This window comes from Schistosoma mansoni (assembly GCF_000237925.1).
Source record: "Schistosoma mansoni, WGS project CABG00000000 data, supercontig 0041, strain Puerto Rico, whole genome shotgun sequence".
Lineage (NCBI taxonomy): Eukaryota > Metazoa > Platyhelminthes > Trematoda > Strigeidida > Schistosomatidae > Schistosoma > Schistosoma mansoni.
In genome coordinates, this window is record NW_017386027.1 from 41504 (window position 1) to 57511 (window position 16008).

Consider the following 16008-nt stretch of genomic DNA (forward strand, 5'->3'; position numbering starts at 1 on the left):
TGTACTGTTCTGTTCCGTTTTGTTTAATTGTACTAAAAACACACACGTTTCGCCTGCAAACGTTTACATGATCACGGTATTATTTCAATACCACCATATCAGCAATAATAATATCCTTACTACAATCTACAACTCTCCTTCTAATATTTATCGTACTGCGAAATATATCCTATTAAATGACATGTAATTGGTCTGAGGTGATGATCATGTTCAACTGTAACCCGACACTCTCACACAATATTTAAAGAGGGCAAGTAGCATATTCCGAACAAGGTTTCACGTAAAATGTCAGCCTACGTCAATGAATTCTCACATGAGTGACTAAATATATCCATGTTTGTATAGTCAAAATAGAAATGTCAACCACCAATGGAATATTTTTGTGAGTTATTATTAATATGCATGTTTACGTTAATAGCTGGCTAATGTAACTCTTACACGCAAAATCATTGTAAATGGAAATAATTACAAAGACTGGAACAAAAACTGTTTACAGTAGCTTCGAAATTTAATTGATGGTGATGATGATGATGATGAATACTTCCGTTTCTACAGTGTTATATTAAATGAAATTGACAGGTCAATTATCGGATATCAATATGGGTAAGATAGAGTCAGAGACAGTAATGTAATTACAGTGTTCATGGAATTCTATATTTCAGGTTAGAAAGTACCGAAATAAATAATACCGTGTTAAAAATATCATGATTTGATCGGATTACATAAACATGGAATGGATGACTGTTTGAGGATCTGTAAACAAGCGAATGTTAGAACATCTGAATGTCAACATGTTTGTCTGTTATAGTGACTGTAGTACGCTCAGAACACTGATGCCAGCATCCACTATACAAATCATTTATTTTAAACATACCTGGTTTGTATGCCGGTAAGAGAGAAGACATCACGAAATTAAACAGGAAATAACATTTAACACGAACAAGTTATATAATAGTCATGATTGTGGAGAGAATGCATTTCGGAATATGCAAATAACTTGGTTGATGCTAGGCAATAGATGAGAATGTAAATAACATTCGCCTATTGATATTTCCCAGCATTCACCTTTAACTTAATCCTTACTAGGTTATAACGGTGAGGGACACTGACGAGTTTTGAAGGCTTCATTTAGTGCTGGTGAATAGTCGGTACATGAATAAATGCGTGACCAAATTTGTCGCTTTTCAAAGTTAATGTGATTAGCCAGAAAATAATTTGCGAATCCAATAAACCAAAGCTACTGAACAGTGACCTTAAAACGGGTGAACAGGAAGATTAAGAGCCCTCACGGACGGTGTTTACTGTGAACTTGACACATTATTATCGGAAGGCATGTTTATAACAAATTGAACATTACATGTTTAATAAATCCACAACTAAGATTCTATTTTGGATGATGATTCGGATAGAGACGAATTGCGTTGCCTTTTCTTGAGATTGAATTATATTGTCAGAAAGTGATTCGTGTTCTCACGTTGCGATCACCAATTCGGTGAAGGATTTGTATAGTTATTCCATCACTCCAGCAACCGCTCTATTATAAACTTCGTAGGTGTTTGAAATCCGAGAGTGATGTGAAGCTGGTATTTCACTTCATTATCGGGTAGCTCAGATCTGATATCCAAGCGGTACGTTTGAACTTTGCGTTGCAATTAGCCTGTAATTTTGTAATGTGTGAATAAATGTCGTTGAATCTCAGTTCATTATTTATTAATCACGTTTAAATTATATGTTTAAGTAATATGGTCCGACTGACAAATAAATGAGCCTGGAGATACCCTATTTCTCCAAATAATAAGAATTCGTTTACAACCTATACCTCATGCTCTGCAACTACTTTTGAAGTAGATAATAGTGGGAGTGGACGTACTTTTCCTGTAAAATGTTTAGACTCTAGGATATTTTCCCATATACTATCCATAAGATAAAGTCTCTCTCATTATTTGTTCGCTCCAGTGATGCATACTGCATCTCTGAAAATGCATTAAATATTCTAGCGCCTGTAGGTGCATCTTATTCCAGAAGTGTGACTATAAGAACGTTAAATGTTTAACCACTTACTTGCTGTCAATATACACTAACCCTGGCCCTAGCAACTTTAATGATATATCCTCTGTCGAATTATGAATGGTAAATCTGAGGTCCATTTATGGACATATGCAATATGCCTATTTCCTATTGGATAGTTGTTAAATAGGTGACCTAATCGTATTCGTTTTCCTCTTATCATAACCTTTATATGACCTTGAAACTATTATTATTGATTACTTTCCCCCTATCTACAGCCACATTGGCCAATTATTGTACAAATATTATTTTTCTATTTTTCGGTATAATTGGGTCTGTTTGGTTAGTATATAAACTCATTATGCTTGTGAATAATTATTCATATTGCTGAGGCTGTTATTTGTGTTTCGGACTTAACGGCTGGGCTAGGCGGATGGGAAGGACCGAAAAGAAATCTATACTGTTCGTACGTATTTTATGTATCATAGGACGTATACGTTAAGAGGGCAAATTCATACGTTATAACACTTAACTTATTTGAATAATATCTAATATGAACAGTGGTAAACCTGACAGACATATTTTGTTAATCATTGTTTTGTTGTTTCGTGCTCTCTGTTTTAATTTGACTTTCTCTAGTTGTAGATAATTATCAATCACTCGTCGTGGCCTTGGGAATAACCATAACCAACACCGTTCATATATCATCAATCTATTCACTTAAGTAAAAAAATGACAAGTTCCCTGATGGATTACCGTGATGTATGTCATAAATAAACTACACAAACAATTACTGAGCTAGTAAACTGAAAACAATCTCCTGTGTCTCATGTTTTTTTCTCTTTATCTAATGTTGCTATATATAGATCAAATTGATCGTGCCTGTAAACTGGTTTGAATTGTGTAATTACTATTATTTTCAGAATATATTATTTTTATTTATTTGAATAACAGTAAAATGTATGTGTCCAGAATATTGAGTAACGTTATGTTCATCTATCACAGTGATTGATATAGAACGTGACACAGAATGGGACGCGGACATTGTCATCAAGATGAATGATCACAGTACCATAGTCAATCATTATGGGGCGTTTTATTTAATCGACTCTGAAAGTATCGTGATTGTTAATGATAATTTCATAGATTGACAAAGTGAAGACTTGAAATCAGGATAATTCTATTCGACCAGTATTACTGGACTAAATTAAATCAACATTGTAGATACATTTCATAGATGAATAAAGACATCCTATAAACTGATGAACAGACTATCTGTTTTCACTTCATTTTGTGTAGAAGTTTAAATCAATTCGAGACAAAAGTGTGCTTCAACCAGGAGAATATAAAATACCTAGAGGAACCTTTGAGAACAAGCGTAAGCGATTAATGTCGTCAGCTAACGTCGATGGTAAACATGACAGTGATCGGGGTTCTAAGCTGGTAGTGACTTGCGAACGTGTTAATGAGGTTTCTCAACGAAGAGTAAAATACTTTGCAACTTCTCTAGCAAAGTAAAGAGATAAAGTAATTGTGGTTTCAGACATTTCCGACCGTGGAAAGTGGCCTTTAGGAGTAGTTGAAGGTTGTGAAACAGACAACGACGGAAAGTTTAGGACAGTGACAGTTCGTACTAACAACGGGTCGGTTAGGAGGGATATACGGCTGCCATATTGACCGCTCGCTTTTTGATTGTGCGGTTTGATTTTGACTGGGATCGTGCATTTTTGATTGTAATTTGGAGCATTTCCCCAGAAATTGAAACAGTTTGTGTTATAAAACAGCCGCTCAAATGGAATCTTTCTTGATCTATCCGGAAAGGATAGACTAACGCTTACCTTTTCGTGTTTTCGGTAATTTTTCATATATTTCTTACTACTTTGCTATTCATTGTAATTTAGATTGAATATTTTGATATCATTTGTTGGTTGAATAACTGGGTAGTAATATTCGTTTAGGTAAATTTGTACTTTTCTATATATGAGGAAATTTAGAACCGTGACTACATCAGAACACTTCGTTTTGATTTCAATTGAAACGAGTATCCAAACTCTTTAAGCGATGAATCCCTTTGTACAAAGCAGGTGCCTTCTGATTTCTTTATCTCTCATGGCTCAGATACAGTTAGGGCTAATTATAGTGATAGTGATTCTAGTTGTGATTTAATTGCAGATGATCTAGAAAATTTTACTTTAAATAAAAGGCGAAGGTCTGAGATGTCAAAACACAATGTCGTGCCCAAACTTCCTTTAGTCGGTCTAGAATTACCAAAAGTTGAACTGAGTTACTTTGACAGACAGCCAAAACAGTATTGCAGGTGTATAAAAGAATATGAAACTTATATTGCATCGAGAGTCGATGATGATAGCCAACGTCTGGTATACTTGATACATTACTGTAAGGGCAAAGGGAAGGCAGCAATTGAAAGTTGTGTGGTAGTGGATGCAGCAGCGGGTTATAAAAGGGCCAGGGAGATCTTGAAACGATTGTTTGGACAGACTCATGTAATAGCACGTGAAACTTTGGAAGACTTGTTCAACTGTGTAAACTTTGATTATAATAACGCAGAACATCTGTCAAACCTAGCTATAAAAATGGAGAATTGCGCTATTATTCTGGAACAGATGAATTATACTGCAGACTTAAATTCTCTGGCCACTTTGGAGAGATTGGTGAAACTATTGCCTCAGCCCATGCAAGTGCAGTGGGCAGAAGTAGTAGATAAGTTGACATTTGACACATTTGCTCACATCTCCGTTGTACATCATCTTGACGAGGTATATTTCTCTCCAGTCCATTGGCAATTGTTCCCTCCCTCCGAAATCTTTAATAGAAGGTGAAGCATGTGTGCAGTTACTTCAATGTCTGATTTCAGTACTTCAGCTAGTGTATTGCCAAGTCTTGATGATTCTCCGCTCTTGATAAGTCTGATGGTCGGCTTTAATGCTCCTCTTCAATTACTCGTTAGCTTCTGTGTACTCTGCTTGGGACATGACTTTCTCTGAACGTATTCGACTGTTGTTAATTACTGTTTTCTTGTTCTTCCTTTCTTCAATCTTGTCTAGGGTTCCCACAGAAATTCATTCCTTATTCCGATGCTGCTTTCGACTGTGAACCTCCTGATCTGCTGAAGTTAATGCTTCTTGATCCTTTTCCAATTGTCCTCCATCGTAGTTTCTTGTTCGTCCAGTCAATCCTACAAAGCTTGGAAACTGTCGTTGAGAGGTATATTGAGTTCGGCGAATTTGTTAGCATCTCTTAAGGTAGCTGTATTGAATATTTGTAATTATGTTACCCCATTTGTCCAGTGTTTCTCAAGCTTCAAGTTCATCATGGCCACAACAAGGTGGTGATCCGAAGCTATGTGAGCTCCTCTCCTGGTTCTCACATCTTCCATTGCACTTCAAAATTTTTGGTTGATACAAATATGATCTATCTGGTTGTGTGTGATGTAATCCAGTGAGATCCCTGTAGCTCTATGCACGTATTTGTGAAGGAATATTGTGCCGCCTTTAACCAATTTGTTGAGTGCACATATATTTGCAAACTTCTTGCCCTTTTGATTTCTCTCTCTCAGTCCATGTCCTCACATCATATCTTCATATTCGGTGTTGTCCACTCAATTTCACATCAGGATAGTCAGGTCTCTTCTTGAGCATTTCTCTATGATTGATTACAGCCACGACTGGAACTGATAACATTCATTGTGATCCACCCCTTTGTTTTGAATGATGCCTTGATTATCTTGAATGCGTGAGATTCCCATATCACAAATGCATTCTGTGCTTCTCTGAACAGCATATGAGCGACTTTTTGGTGGGTGGAGTACAGCAACTATCTCCCGTATCTAGTCTTTGCTGTTCAGCTTGAGCTAGATGGGTTTCGCTGATTCCAAGTACTGCCAATTTGTATCTCTTCATTTTCGTTGCTTTTTGACTGAGGTTCTGGTCTTTCACATTGTCCGTACGTTCCATGTTCCCATAAAAATTGTTGCTCTGGCTGTTGAAAGACTCTTCGGCCTCGTGACTTCCGAAGAATCTCGACTATCATCCTGAGGCGTCATAATTCTACCTTCAACTCTCAGGACAGTGTTTGAATGGTTTAAATTATTATTCCTGTTTAGCATTTATTCAGCAAGTGTGTTTTCCTAAGAATGAAACCGCTAACTCCATGCCCTATCCTCCTCCATTTCCCAGGCTTCAGACCGACAGTTAATCTAGGAGAGCTACAGGCGAAGCGAATTTATTTGAAAATGGATTTTACTGAAATTTGTAGTTAGGGTGTTCAGTGGGATTCTTGTGCAATGGATTGAATATGTGAATACACCAATAGATTACTCAGCATCAGTCAACTATATGTTTATCTAATCCCCAGTGGTGATTGTATTTTAACATTGTAGTCAGAAATATCGAATTGAATATGTTCTTGTGAGGAAAATCGCGATTCGTATGAATCAGAAAAACATGGAATGGATTTCTGTTTCAGGATCAGTAAGCAATTGACTGTTCGAATATGTGAATGTTAACGTGTTTATCTGTGCAAAAAAACTGGAGTAGATTCAGAACACCAATACCAGCTTCCAGTATGCAAATAATTCATTTCCAACATATCTGATTTACATGCAAGCCGAACACACCACATCACAATATATAACGGCAAATAACATATGTACACGGTCAAGGTCATCCTCAAAGGTCATCATGCTGATCGTCAACACACCCATCAATTTCCTCGTCTTCGCCATCTTCATCACCACCATCATCATCTACGAATGTTATGGGACTCAATGAAATGATGTTCGTATTAGATCTCAATTAAAAATTGAAGGTGTTTACATGGATTTTGTTGATCTGAAGTTACATCAGATAGGTGATTTTCCTGAGTGGATTCTCTAGTTACAATGAGCAAACGTTTAAGGTTCCTATACACTTACAGTTGCTAGAATACTTAGTTCATTTTCATTGGAGAAGTATGCACCGATGTAGCGAACATAGGATGGCAACGATTTTATCTTTCAGATGGGATGTGACTGAATGCTCTACAGTCACTAAAACAAACAAGTAAAGTAATTCATATAGAGAGATGATTCAGAGTGGGTTGGTTTAACTTATTACAACGATATACAAATGTTGTAATAAGAGATTTTCGCATACTGAATTACTGGACTGTATGTAAAAGTAGTTTATTAGATATTGTGAAGAAGCTGAACTGGTCCAGTTTGAGTCTCAACTTCCATAGAGTGTGAAGCTCAAATTTATAACACCAGGATTTATAGTTCACGTTACGATGAGTTCCAAGAATCCGAGGTGTAAATCGTCTCTGCATTGATTCCTGCCCAAATTCATCCCTAATGAGCACACTACCAATAATAAAGTTGTGTTATTCAATGAGTTGTCGTCACAAAATTTGGACATCAATATACATGACGCATTGATATAAAGGTAACGAGTTTTGTAACATATGAAACGTTCAGACTAGGAATTCTGGTTCAAGACCTGTTATTTTAACGTGGATAACACTGTACTCATCATGGTAAGACCTAATTCGATTGATAAATTGCCGAAGCATATACATTCCCATTTAGCTGAGTTAAGCTTCAACTGCCTTTTTGAGCACCACTACGCTACTGGTGCGATTTTGAATATTGTTCAGCTCATGATCGCAAAATGAATACACACAAAGACATTCGCCAATATCATTGATAAAATCTAAAAATAGCAAGAGGTTTTAGACATGACTTTGTATTACGCCAATTCTAACAAGGACAGCGCTCGCTAAGGAAGAGTAATTGTTGCCTATTTGATGTCAGTGGCTGAGAATGGAATCAATGCAATTAGGCAGAGTATTTCGGACCCCGTGACATGATAGTTTATTTATAACAAGTTGGTGGCTAATCATGTTGAAGGTTTTAGAAATATTATATATAGCAGTTATACTGCATATCGTTGGTGACACTGAGGAAAGACGTATTCAAAGAAGTCAAAGTGCTATGTCATATACGATGGATTTTTAAAACATTTCATGTTGAGAACCATTGATGAATTTTTCAGTTGATAAAAAGTTAGAGAGTTAATCACTAATAATTTTTTACAGAATCCTGCAGATAACTGCATTAGTATTTATGGGCCAGTCACTGACCATGTCAGCATATCTCTCAATTTGTCACTTGGTATAATATACGCTATATTTTCAGCAGTACTGTCAAGTACCCAAATCTGCTTATAGCTACTCGAGGGGTTACTGCCTGTTTGAAGCTCGAGTAAAGGAGTAGGGTTATATGTGTGGTTAGCGACTCCATCCCGTAGAAAACCAATTCGCTAAAAAACGCTTACCAGAAAAAATAATCAGAGCATTTAAACTATGCCCTTGGAGTTGAAGAAATAATTATGACGTTTCATGAAGAAAGCCGAATTCCTTCGGACGTCATGAAGCCGATGAAACTTCTTACACCCAGAGCAATAGTTTTTACGGGTACATGGAACGTTCGGACAATGTGGGACACCGGAATAATCTTTCAAATTGCTGCCGAAATGAGAATGTACAGACTGGAGGTGCTTGAAATCACTGAAACACATTGAATGCAGGTTGGACAACAACGACTATCTTCAGGGGAGCTTATGTTATACTCTAATCATGAAGAAAATGCCCCACATGCACAACGAGTGGCATCCATGCTGTCCAAACAAGCACAAAATGCACTTATAGGATAGGAATCTCATGGATCAAGGATCATCTAAATCTCCTTCAAAACAAGGAGAGAGAGAATTACAATGAACGTCATCCAATGCTATGCACCCATCAACGACTACGTTGAAGACGTTTAAGACCAATTCCACGATAGGCTGCAGTCAATCGTCGAGAAGAACCCAACAATGTACCTGATCATTCCAATGGGAGATTTAAATGCGGAAGTTGGAAAGGACAACACTGGATGCGCAGACGTCATGGGACGACATGGACTGAGAGATAGGAATGAAAATGGTGAGAGATTTTCAAACCTATGAGTCTTCAATGAACTGGTCGTAGGCGGCACTATATTCCCACACAAACGCATTCACAAAACCACATTGACTTCACCGGACCCTACTGCACAGAACCAAATCAACCATATCTTCATGAACAAAACGTTCAGGACGACGTTGCAGGATGTGAGAACCAGAAAGAGAAGCTGATGGAGCATCGGATCATCATTCGCTGGTCGCCAAGATGAAATTAAAATATAAGAAGCACTAAAAAACGGAGAGGACAACATCACAAAAGATAATGGCGACTTCAACAAGTTGAAGATAGCCCTCAGCAACAGGTTCAAGGCCTTTCATGATCTACTTAATGGAGAAGGAACTACTATGGAAAGCAAATGTAAAGGGACCAAGAAGGCAATTATTTCAACATATCAGGAGGTTCTAAGCCACAAGAAATAACATCATAAGGAAGGGATGACTATTGATACTCCAAATAAGAATGCCAGACGAACAAGTGCAAAAAATGTCAAGGCACAAGACAAATACACAGTAGTAAACAAACAAGTGAAGAGGAGCATCAGAACTCACAGATGTCAATGTGTGAAGGGTATAGCAATGACGGTGCAAAAGGCTGCAATAGAAGGAAACATGAGACAATTGTATGATACAACAATGAAACTCGCTGGAAATTGCACTAAACCAAAACGACCAGTGAAAATCAAGAAAGGCAAGGTATTCATCAACATTGGAGAACCACGCAACAGATAGGCAGAACACTTCGAAGGACTCTTGAATTGACAAGCTTCACTGGACCCACCAAACACTGAAGCAGCACACACGGATCTCTCAATCGATGTTGGCCCACCAACAATTGAAGAGATCGGCATGAATATCAGACAAATCAAGAGCGCCAAGGCAGCGGAACCAGAAAACATTCTGGCAGAGGCACTAAAAGCAGATGTAGCAGCAACTGCAAAGGTACTCCACATTCTCTACAGTAGGATTAGGGATGAAGAACAAGTACCAAAAGACCGGAAAGAAGGTCGTCTGATTGGACAGCTCGAATGCAGCTGAACGATTAGGACTTCGCAGCTGATCTGGCTCTTCTATCACACACGCAACAGACATGCAAATGCAGGAGGAAACGACCAATGTAGCAGTAGCCTCAGCAGCAGTAGGTCTCAATATAAACAAATGGAAAAACAAGAATCCCTGATACAATGCAGCATGCATCAACTGAATCTCACTTGATGGAGAAGCTTTAATGGATGTGAAAACCTTTACATGTCTGAGCAGCATCATTGATAAGCACGGTGGATCAGATGCAGATGTGAGGGCGAGGATCGGAAAAGCCAGATCAGCATATTTACAGCTGAAGAACATCTGGAACTCAAAATGGTTGTCAACCAACACTGAGATCAGAATGACCAGACACTATCAGCAACGACCTACTATGCGAGAGAACAAACCAGATTCCAGCGAGGAAGAAACCGAGAAGAGGCTCTGAAAGTGGAAAGGACACACTTTGAGGAAATCACACAACTGCGTCACAAGCGGAGCCCTCACATGAAGTCCCGAAGGCCAAGGGAATAGTGGAAAACAAACAACACATTACGCCATGAAATGCAGACACATGCGAGAAGAATGAACAAAAATTGGACAGAACTATGAAGGTAGGCCCAGGACATGATGGTTTGAAGAGTGCTGTGTCGGTGGCCTTTGCTCCGTTTAGAAGAACAGGCGTAAGTTAGTAAGTAAGTAGGCAAGTAAGTTAGTGTCAAGGACCCATTTGCAAAGAGAGAGTAGACAAATTCACAAGCGGAATATCTGAGCCTGCATTAATGTAGAGAAAGGGATGAAATCCTATCAACTCCATGAACTCTATGTACCCTGAGAGTTTTTATGGCCTTACTAATTTTTAAGCATGTGAAATAGATAAATGTTAATGAGTTAGTTGCCACACACTTGACTCTTAAAATAATTTCTTTTAAAAATTCATTACCATTCTTAAAATTATCACCGAAAAGTTATGCTGAAGTTTTAGAGCCGTATATGAAAGTTATGTTATGCAAGATCAGAAATTGATTTGCTGTACAGGTTGTTGACGTTGGTTTTATGGTACGTAACATAGTAGTCCATATTTTCTATGGAAAAAGTGGTGTGAAAAAGTATATCTTGCAGATTTTGACATTTAAAACTATTGAGGGTTACCGTCAGAATGGTGAAACTCTGTGGTCTGTCCAATATACTTTCTTATAACAAGGTACCGACATCGTAATCTTAATTGTATTGTTAGAGCTTTCACGCTGGAACTTGATAATTAGCTATGGGTTTCTAATGTTACACGGAAAGATATCGGATGAATACCTCAATTACATATACACTGGTTAACTGAGGTCACTCTGAAAGCATAAAAGCAGGTTAGCATTCTTCGTTAGTGAAACAAAGTGTTGGTTAACATGAGATAGTTGAGCCACACAGGCGAGTTCAGTTGCTGAGGTAATGGCATTTATTGTAATACCAACAATGTTATTTTTGATTCAGGTGCGCTTTTGCGTAAGTCTTTGATATTTGGTTTTATTCGAGACTATATGAGCAATCTTAAACCACGTAAACGCCAGATTAACCGTCCCGATTACCTCAGCTTCTCGGCTAATAAACGTCGGGCTAATCTGGACAACATATGTGTGGGTATTCTGATGCTCTTCATTGAATACTATACAATAAAATTGACCATCTTGAAAGTTGCCTATTTCGAATATCGAATTGCTTACGCACTTAAGAGAGGTTTTGTTGAAAGAAAATATTTGATATCAACTAAAAGATTGATGCATTTCCGGTCTCAATTCTATAATCGTACTCTCATTTTGCAATAGATGTTAATTTTTATGCTATTTGTGAGTTATACAATAAGAAACAATGATATCTAAATACTTTATGCGAAATACCGTAATAATGTAACGCAAAGTTCGTACATATCGTCAGTCGTTTTATTTCTGAAAACTGTGTGTAAGAAAATAAGTCAACGAAGTTTGAATAGAACATTCACGAACATTACTTGAATGATAATACGAATACAGATGCATTAATAAAATTGTTGGTTATAGTACCAATAATGAACCAAATGATTGTATGAATAATAGCAGAATTTTCAAGCATTATCTAAAGGATGAATATTCACATTCTGATTTGTACGAAAGTTTCCATCACTGATAATTTACATAAACCAATTTCAATATCGATTGAGGGACAAATCAAGAACATCAATTACCTGGAAAATTCGGTCTACTGCACTCAAATGTTCTTCTCAAACTTCATGAATGAAAACATTCACTTGGTCAACAGCGAAATGTATCGATCCAAAACATCAGTTAACAATAAGTTGTATGAAACATTTGAATATTGACCAATGAACATGTCTGCTTCAAAAATTCAAAACATGTGATTTTGATGGGGAAGGAAAAGAACTCGTAGTAGCACATAGAGAATAAAAGTGAAAAACATTATTGAGAGTTTTCCACAAACTCAGTTACTGGACATGTAGTTACATCCATAGCTTCGCTTTGAACAATAAATATGCACATATCTGTCATATAAGAGGTCAGATGCGGTTCGTGCAGAGAAGTAGATAAAACTCATATCGCAAAGATGAGTGATTTGATTTCGAAACACTCGAGGAGTATTGGTTACCTAAGAAGTGAGGCATCAATTCACTATTTTGTACCAATCAATATGAAATCTAGCTTCAGTGATTTCTGTCGACAGACTACAGACACTAAACATTCTCAAACCCAATGAAAATCTCTTCTCAATAATATCAAATTAATAAATAAATTCGAAATAGTTGTAGACAGGCATAGCTGGCAAACTAAATGAATAATCATCTATGAATGCTTCGCGACGACCAAAATTTAATTCGATTCTGTTGCGAAATGAAGACGAATTTGAATACCAAATGAAGATTTATAGTGTGTTTGATCCACCGTGAAATCTGATGACGTTGCCTTAAACACGATACCCAACTTTTATCAGCATGCATCGATTCATATCCCTGGATTGATATCTTAATTACTTGAAAAAATGATAATTCTATTCGACAAGTATCACTAGATTGATATAAAACATGGCACATAATGGGGTGTGAACATTGTCATCAAGATAAATGATCACGATCCCGTAGTCAATAATTATGGGACGTATTATTTATTCGAGTCAGAAAGCATCGTCATTGTTAATGATAGTTTCATAGATTGATAAAGTGAAGACTTGAAATCAAGATAATTCTATTCGACCAGTATTATTAGATTCATTTGATATAAGATGGTAGATGATTTCAGTGATTATTCACAGGTGACTGAAGACCTTTCTGTGAATTGATGAACAAACTTTTAGTTTTAACTTAATTTTGTATTAAGAAAATAGTCAGCATATGTGAAATGAAAATTTCATTCATTTTTGTTTTGTATGTTTCAAAGATGATCAGTCATATGAATGTATTAGTAGAGGGCGGCATTCCTCATTATAATGACAACTCATATCATGCTCATTATACAAAAGAAAATATCATATAATTTGGCAAACTAGTTAAAATCTGATGATAAACAACAAGGACGTAAAATGAATGATATTTGAACAACAACAAAAGCAACGGTCAAAGTTAACAGATAGATTACACTATCACATAATAGATACTATTCTTATCATTATTGTTACTTTTAATAAAATATTTCTTATGTGAATACGTATAATAGATTGAAAGAAGCCAAATAGTAGTTGTGGTGATTATATGTGATATTGAAACACATATTGGTGACTGAATCGTCAAATAACTTTACTCAATGTGGATAGTTTTGAGAGGATGAAAGAAGCAGGCGTTCATATCTGGTTAAACATATGCTGTTCATCGAGGATAATATGTTCCTTTTGAACAGAGTTATTTTTATCACTTCAAATATACTTTCAGTATACCGTCAATGTCTTTGTGTTGTCTGATGATCTTTAGATGTTGAAGATGATTGTCCATTTAATCGAAATAGAGAATACGAAATACAAACAAACAACAGAACGAACAATCATTGATAACCATTATTGAACTGATATCACACATAGGTCTGTGCACGACCGATCCTTAAGGAATCCAGCCACTTGAAATCCAATTCGATGGTCTAATGCATCTTTCATCCTGTCCAGCAACACTCTATTGAAAACGTCTCCTCTTAATGAAAATAGTGTCGAACCTCTATATTTCTCACATTTGCTCAGATCTCCATTTTATGGTATCTTCATGAGGTATTCTTCTTTCAAGTCTGTTGACACTTTTACTTTATCCCAAAACTCCATTATTAGAAGGTGAGGCATGTTGGCAGTTACTTTTATGTCTGACCTCAGTGCTTCATCATCACCATTTTCAAAATCATTATCAGCATCAGCTTACTCACATTCAATGTGGAGGTCATGTTCATATTTCAAAAACTTATGTAAACACTTCCGATAGTGAATGGCTTTACATTTATTCCTCATTTATTCTACCAATCAATATCCCGTATGACTTAACTTATTTCGCAGATTATTCTTCTATTCTACTTGATGTTCGACACTAGTTTTTAGCATTTGAAGCAATTTCATTCTAATTTTCATCGGTGATGCATACGAAATTCAGTGCCAGTCTGATGCAAATTTATTTGAAAAATAGATTTTATTGAAATTAGTGGTTGCCATGTCTCTAGTATTCTTTGGCAATGGATTGATTATGTGAGTACACTATTGGATTACTGAGCATCAGATTCTATGTTTATCTAGTACCCATTTGTGAATAGATTCTATCATTGTAGTCAGAAAAATCGAAGTGAATAAGTTTCTGTGAGGAAAATCGCTATTCGACTGAAGCAGAATAACATAGAATAGATTTCTGTTTGAGGATATGTAAGCAAGTGACTGTTCGAATATCTGAATTTAAACGTGTTCATCTGTGAGAAAGACTGGAGTAGGTTGTGAACAACACAACAGCTTCCGATATGCAAATCATTCACTTCAAGCATATTTGATTTATATGCAAGCCAAACAGAACACATCACAACGTGTAACAGGAAATCACATTTGTACATGATCAAGCCGCAAAGTTGTCATGATTGTGGACTACTGCAATTAGGAAGGTGTAAATAACTTCGGAATCATAAATCTCATGATAATTGTAAGTAAAAATGAAGTTTCCGACAAGAAGGACACGAACGTCAACAGTCTAGTTGTTGAGACATTATGCAATAAGAATGTAAATAATATTCACCAATCAATATTTCACAGAATTTGATTTTAATTTAATCTTCACTAGGATATAATGAAATGGGACACTGACAAGTTTTGAAGGCTTCAGTTAGTTTGGTTGAGTTTTCGGTAGATGAACAAATGCATGACCGGACTCACATATGTTTAACGTCAATGAGGTTAATCAGAAAGTAATTTTTGAGTTCAGTAAACCGAAGTTGTGAGGTGGTGACTATAAAACGAGTGAACAAGAAGAATAAGAGCCTTCACAGACGGGGTTTGTTGTAAAATTGACACAGTATTTTCGGAAAGTATGTTTATAGAACAAGAAACAATACACACACATGGTGCCAATGTTAAAAAGAAAAGGCACAGACAAAAGCAATAAAAAGAACAAATTGTACAAATCATAATACAGAACGGACTTACTGAATTGCACCCTCATACATAGTGGGTGCATAAGCAAAATTAACCATAATCGAAATCGATTGTATGTTGGTTTCTATACTTTCATAATTTATATAGCTTGCACTAGTTAACATTATCCCGAAAGCAACATGCGCTGTTTATAAATATTATGTTGGAGGTGAAGTGCAGCCTTAAGCAAGTCGCATAATCAATTATCTTCACAGATTTAAACTGAAGACTTGAAATCTAGATAATTCTATTCGACTTGTATTGCTAGATTCATTTGAAATAAGATAATAGATGATTTCAGTGTTTACTCATAACTGAATCAAGACCTTCTAATAATTGATGAACTATCAATACATTTTGG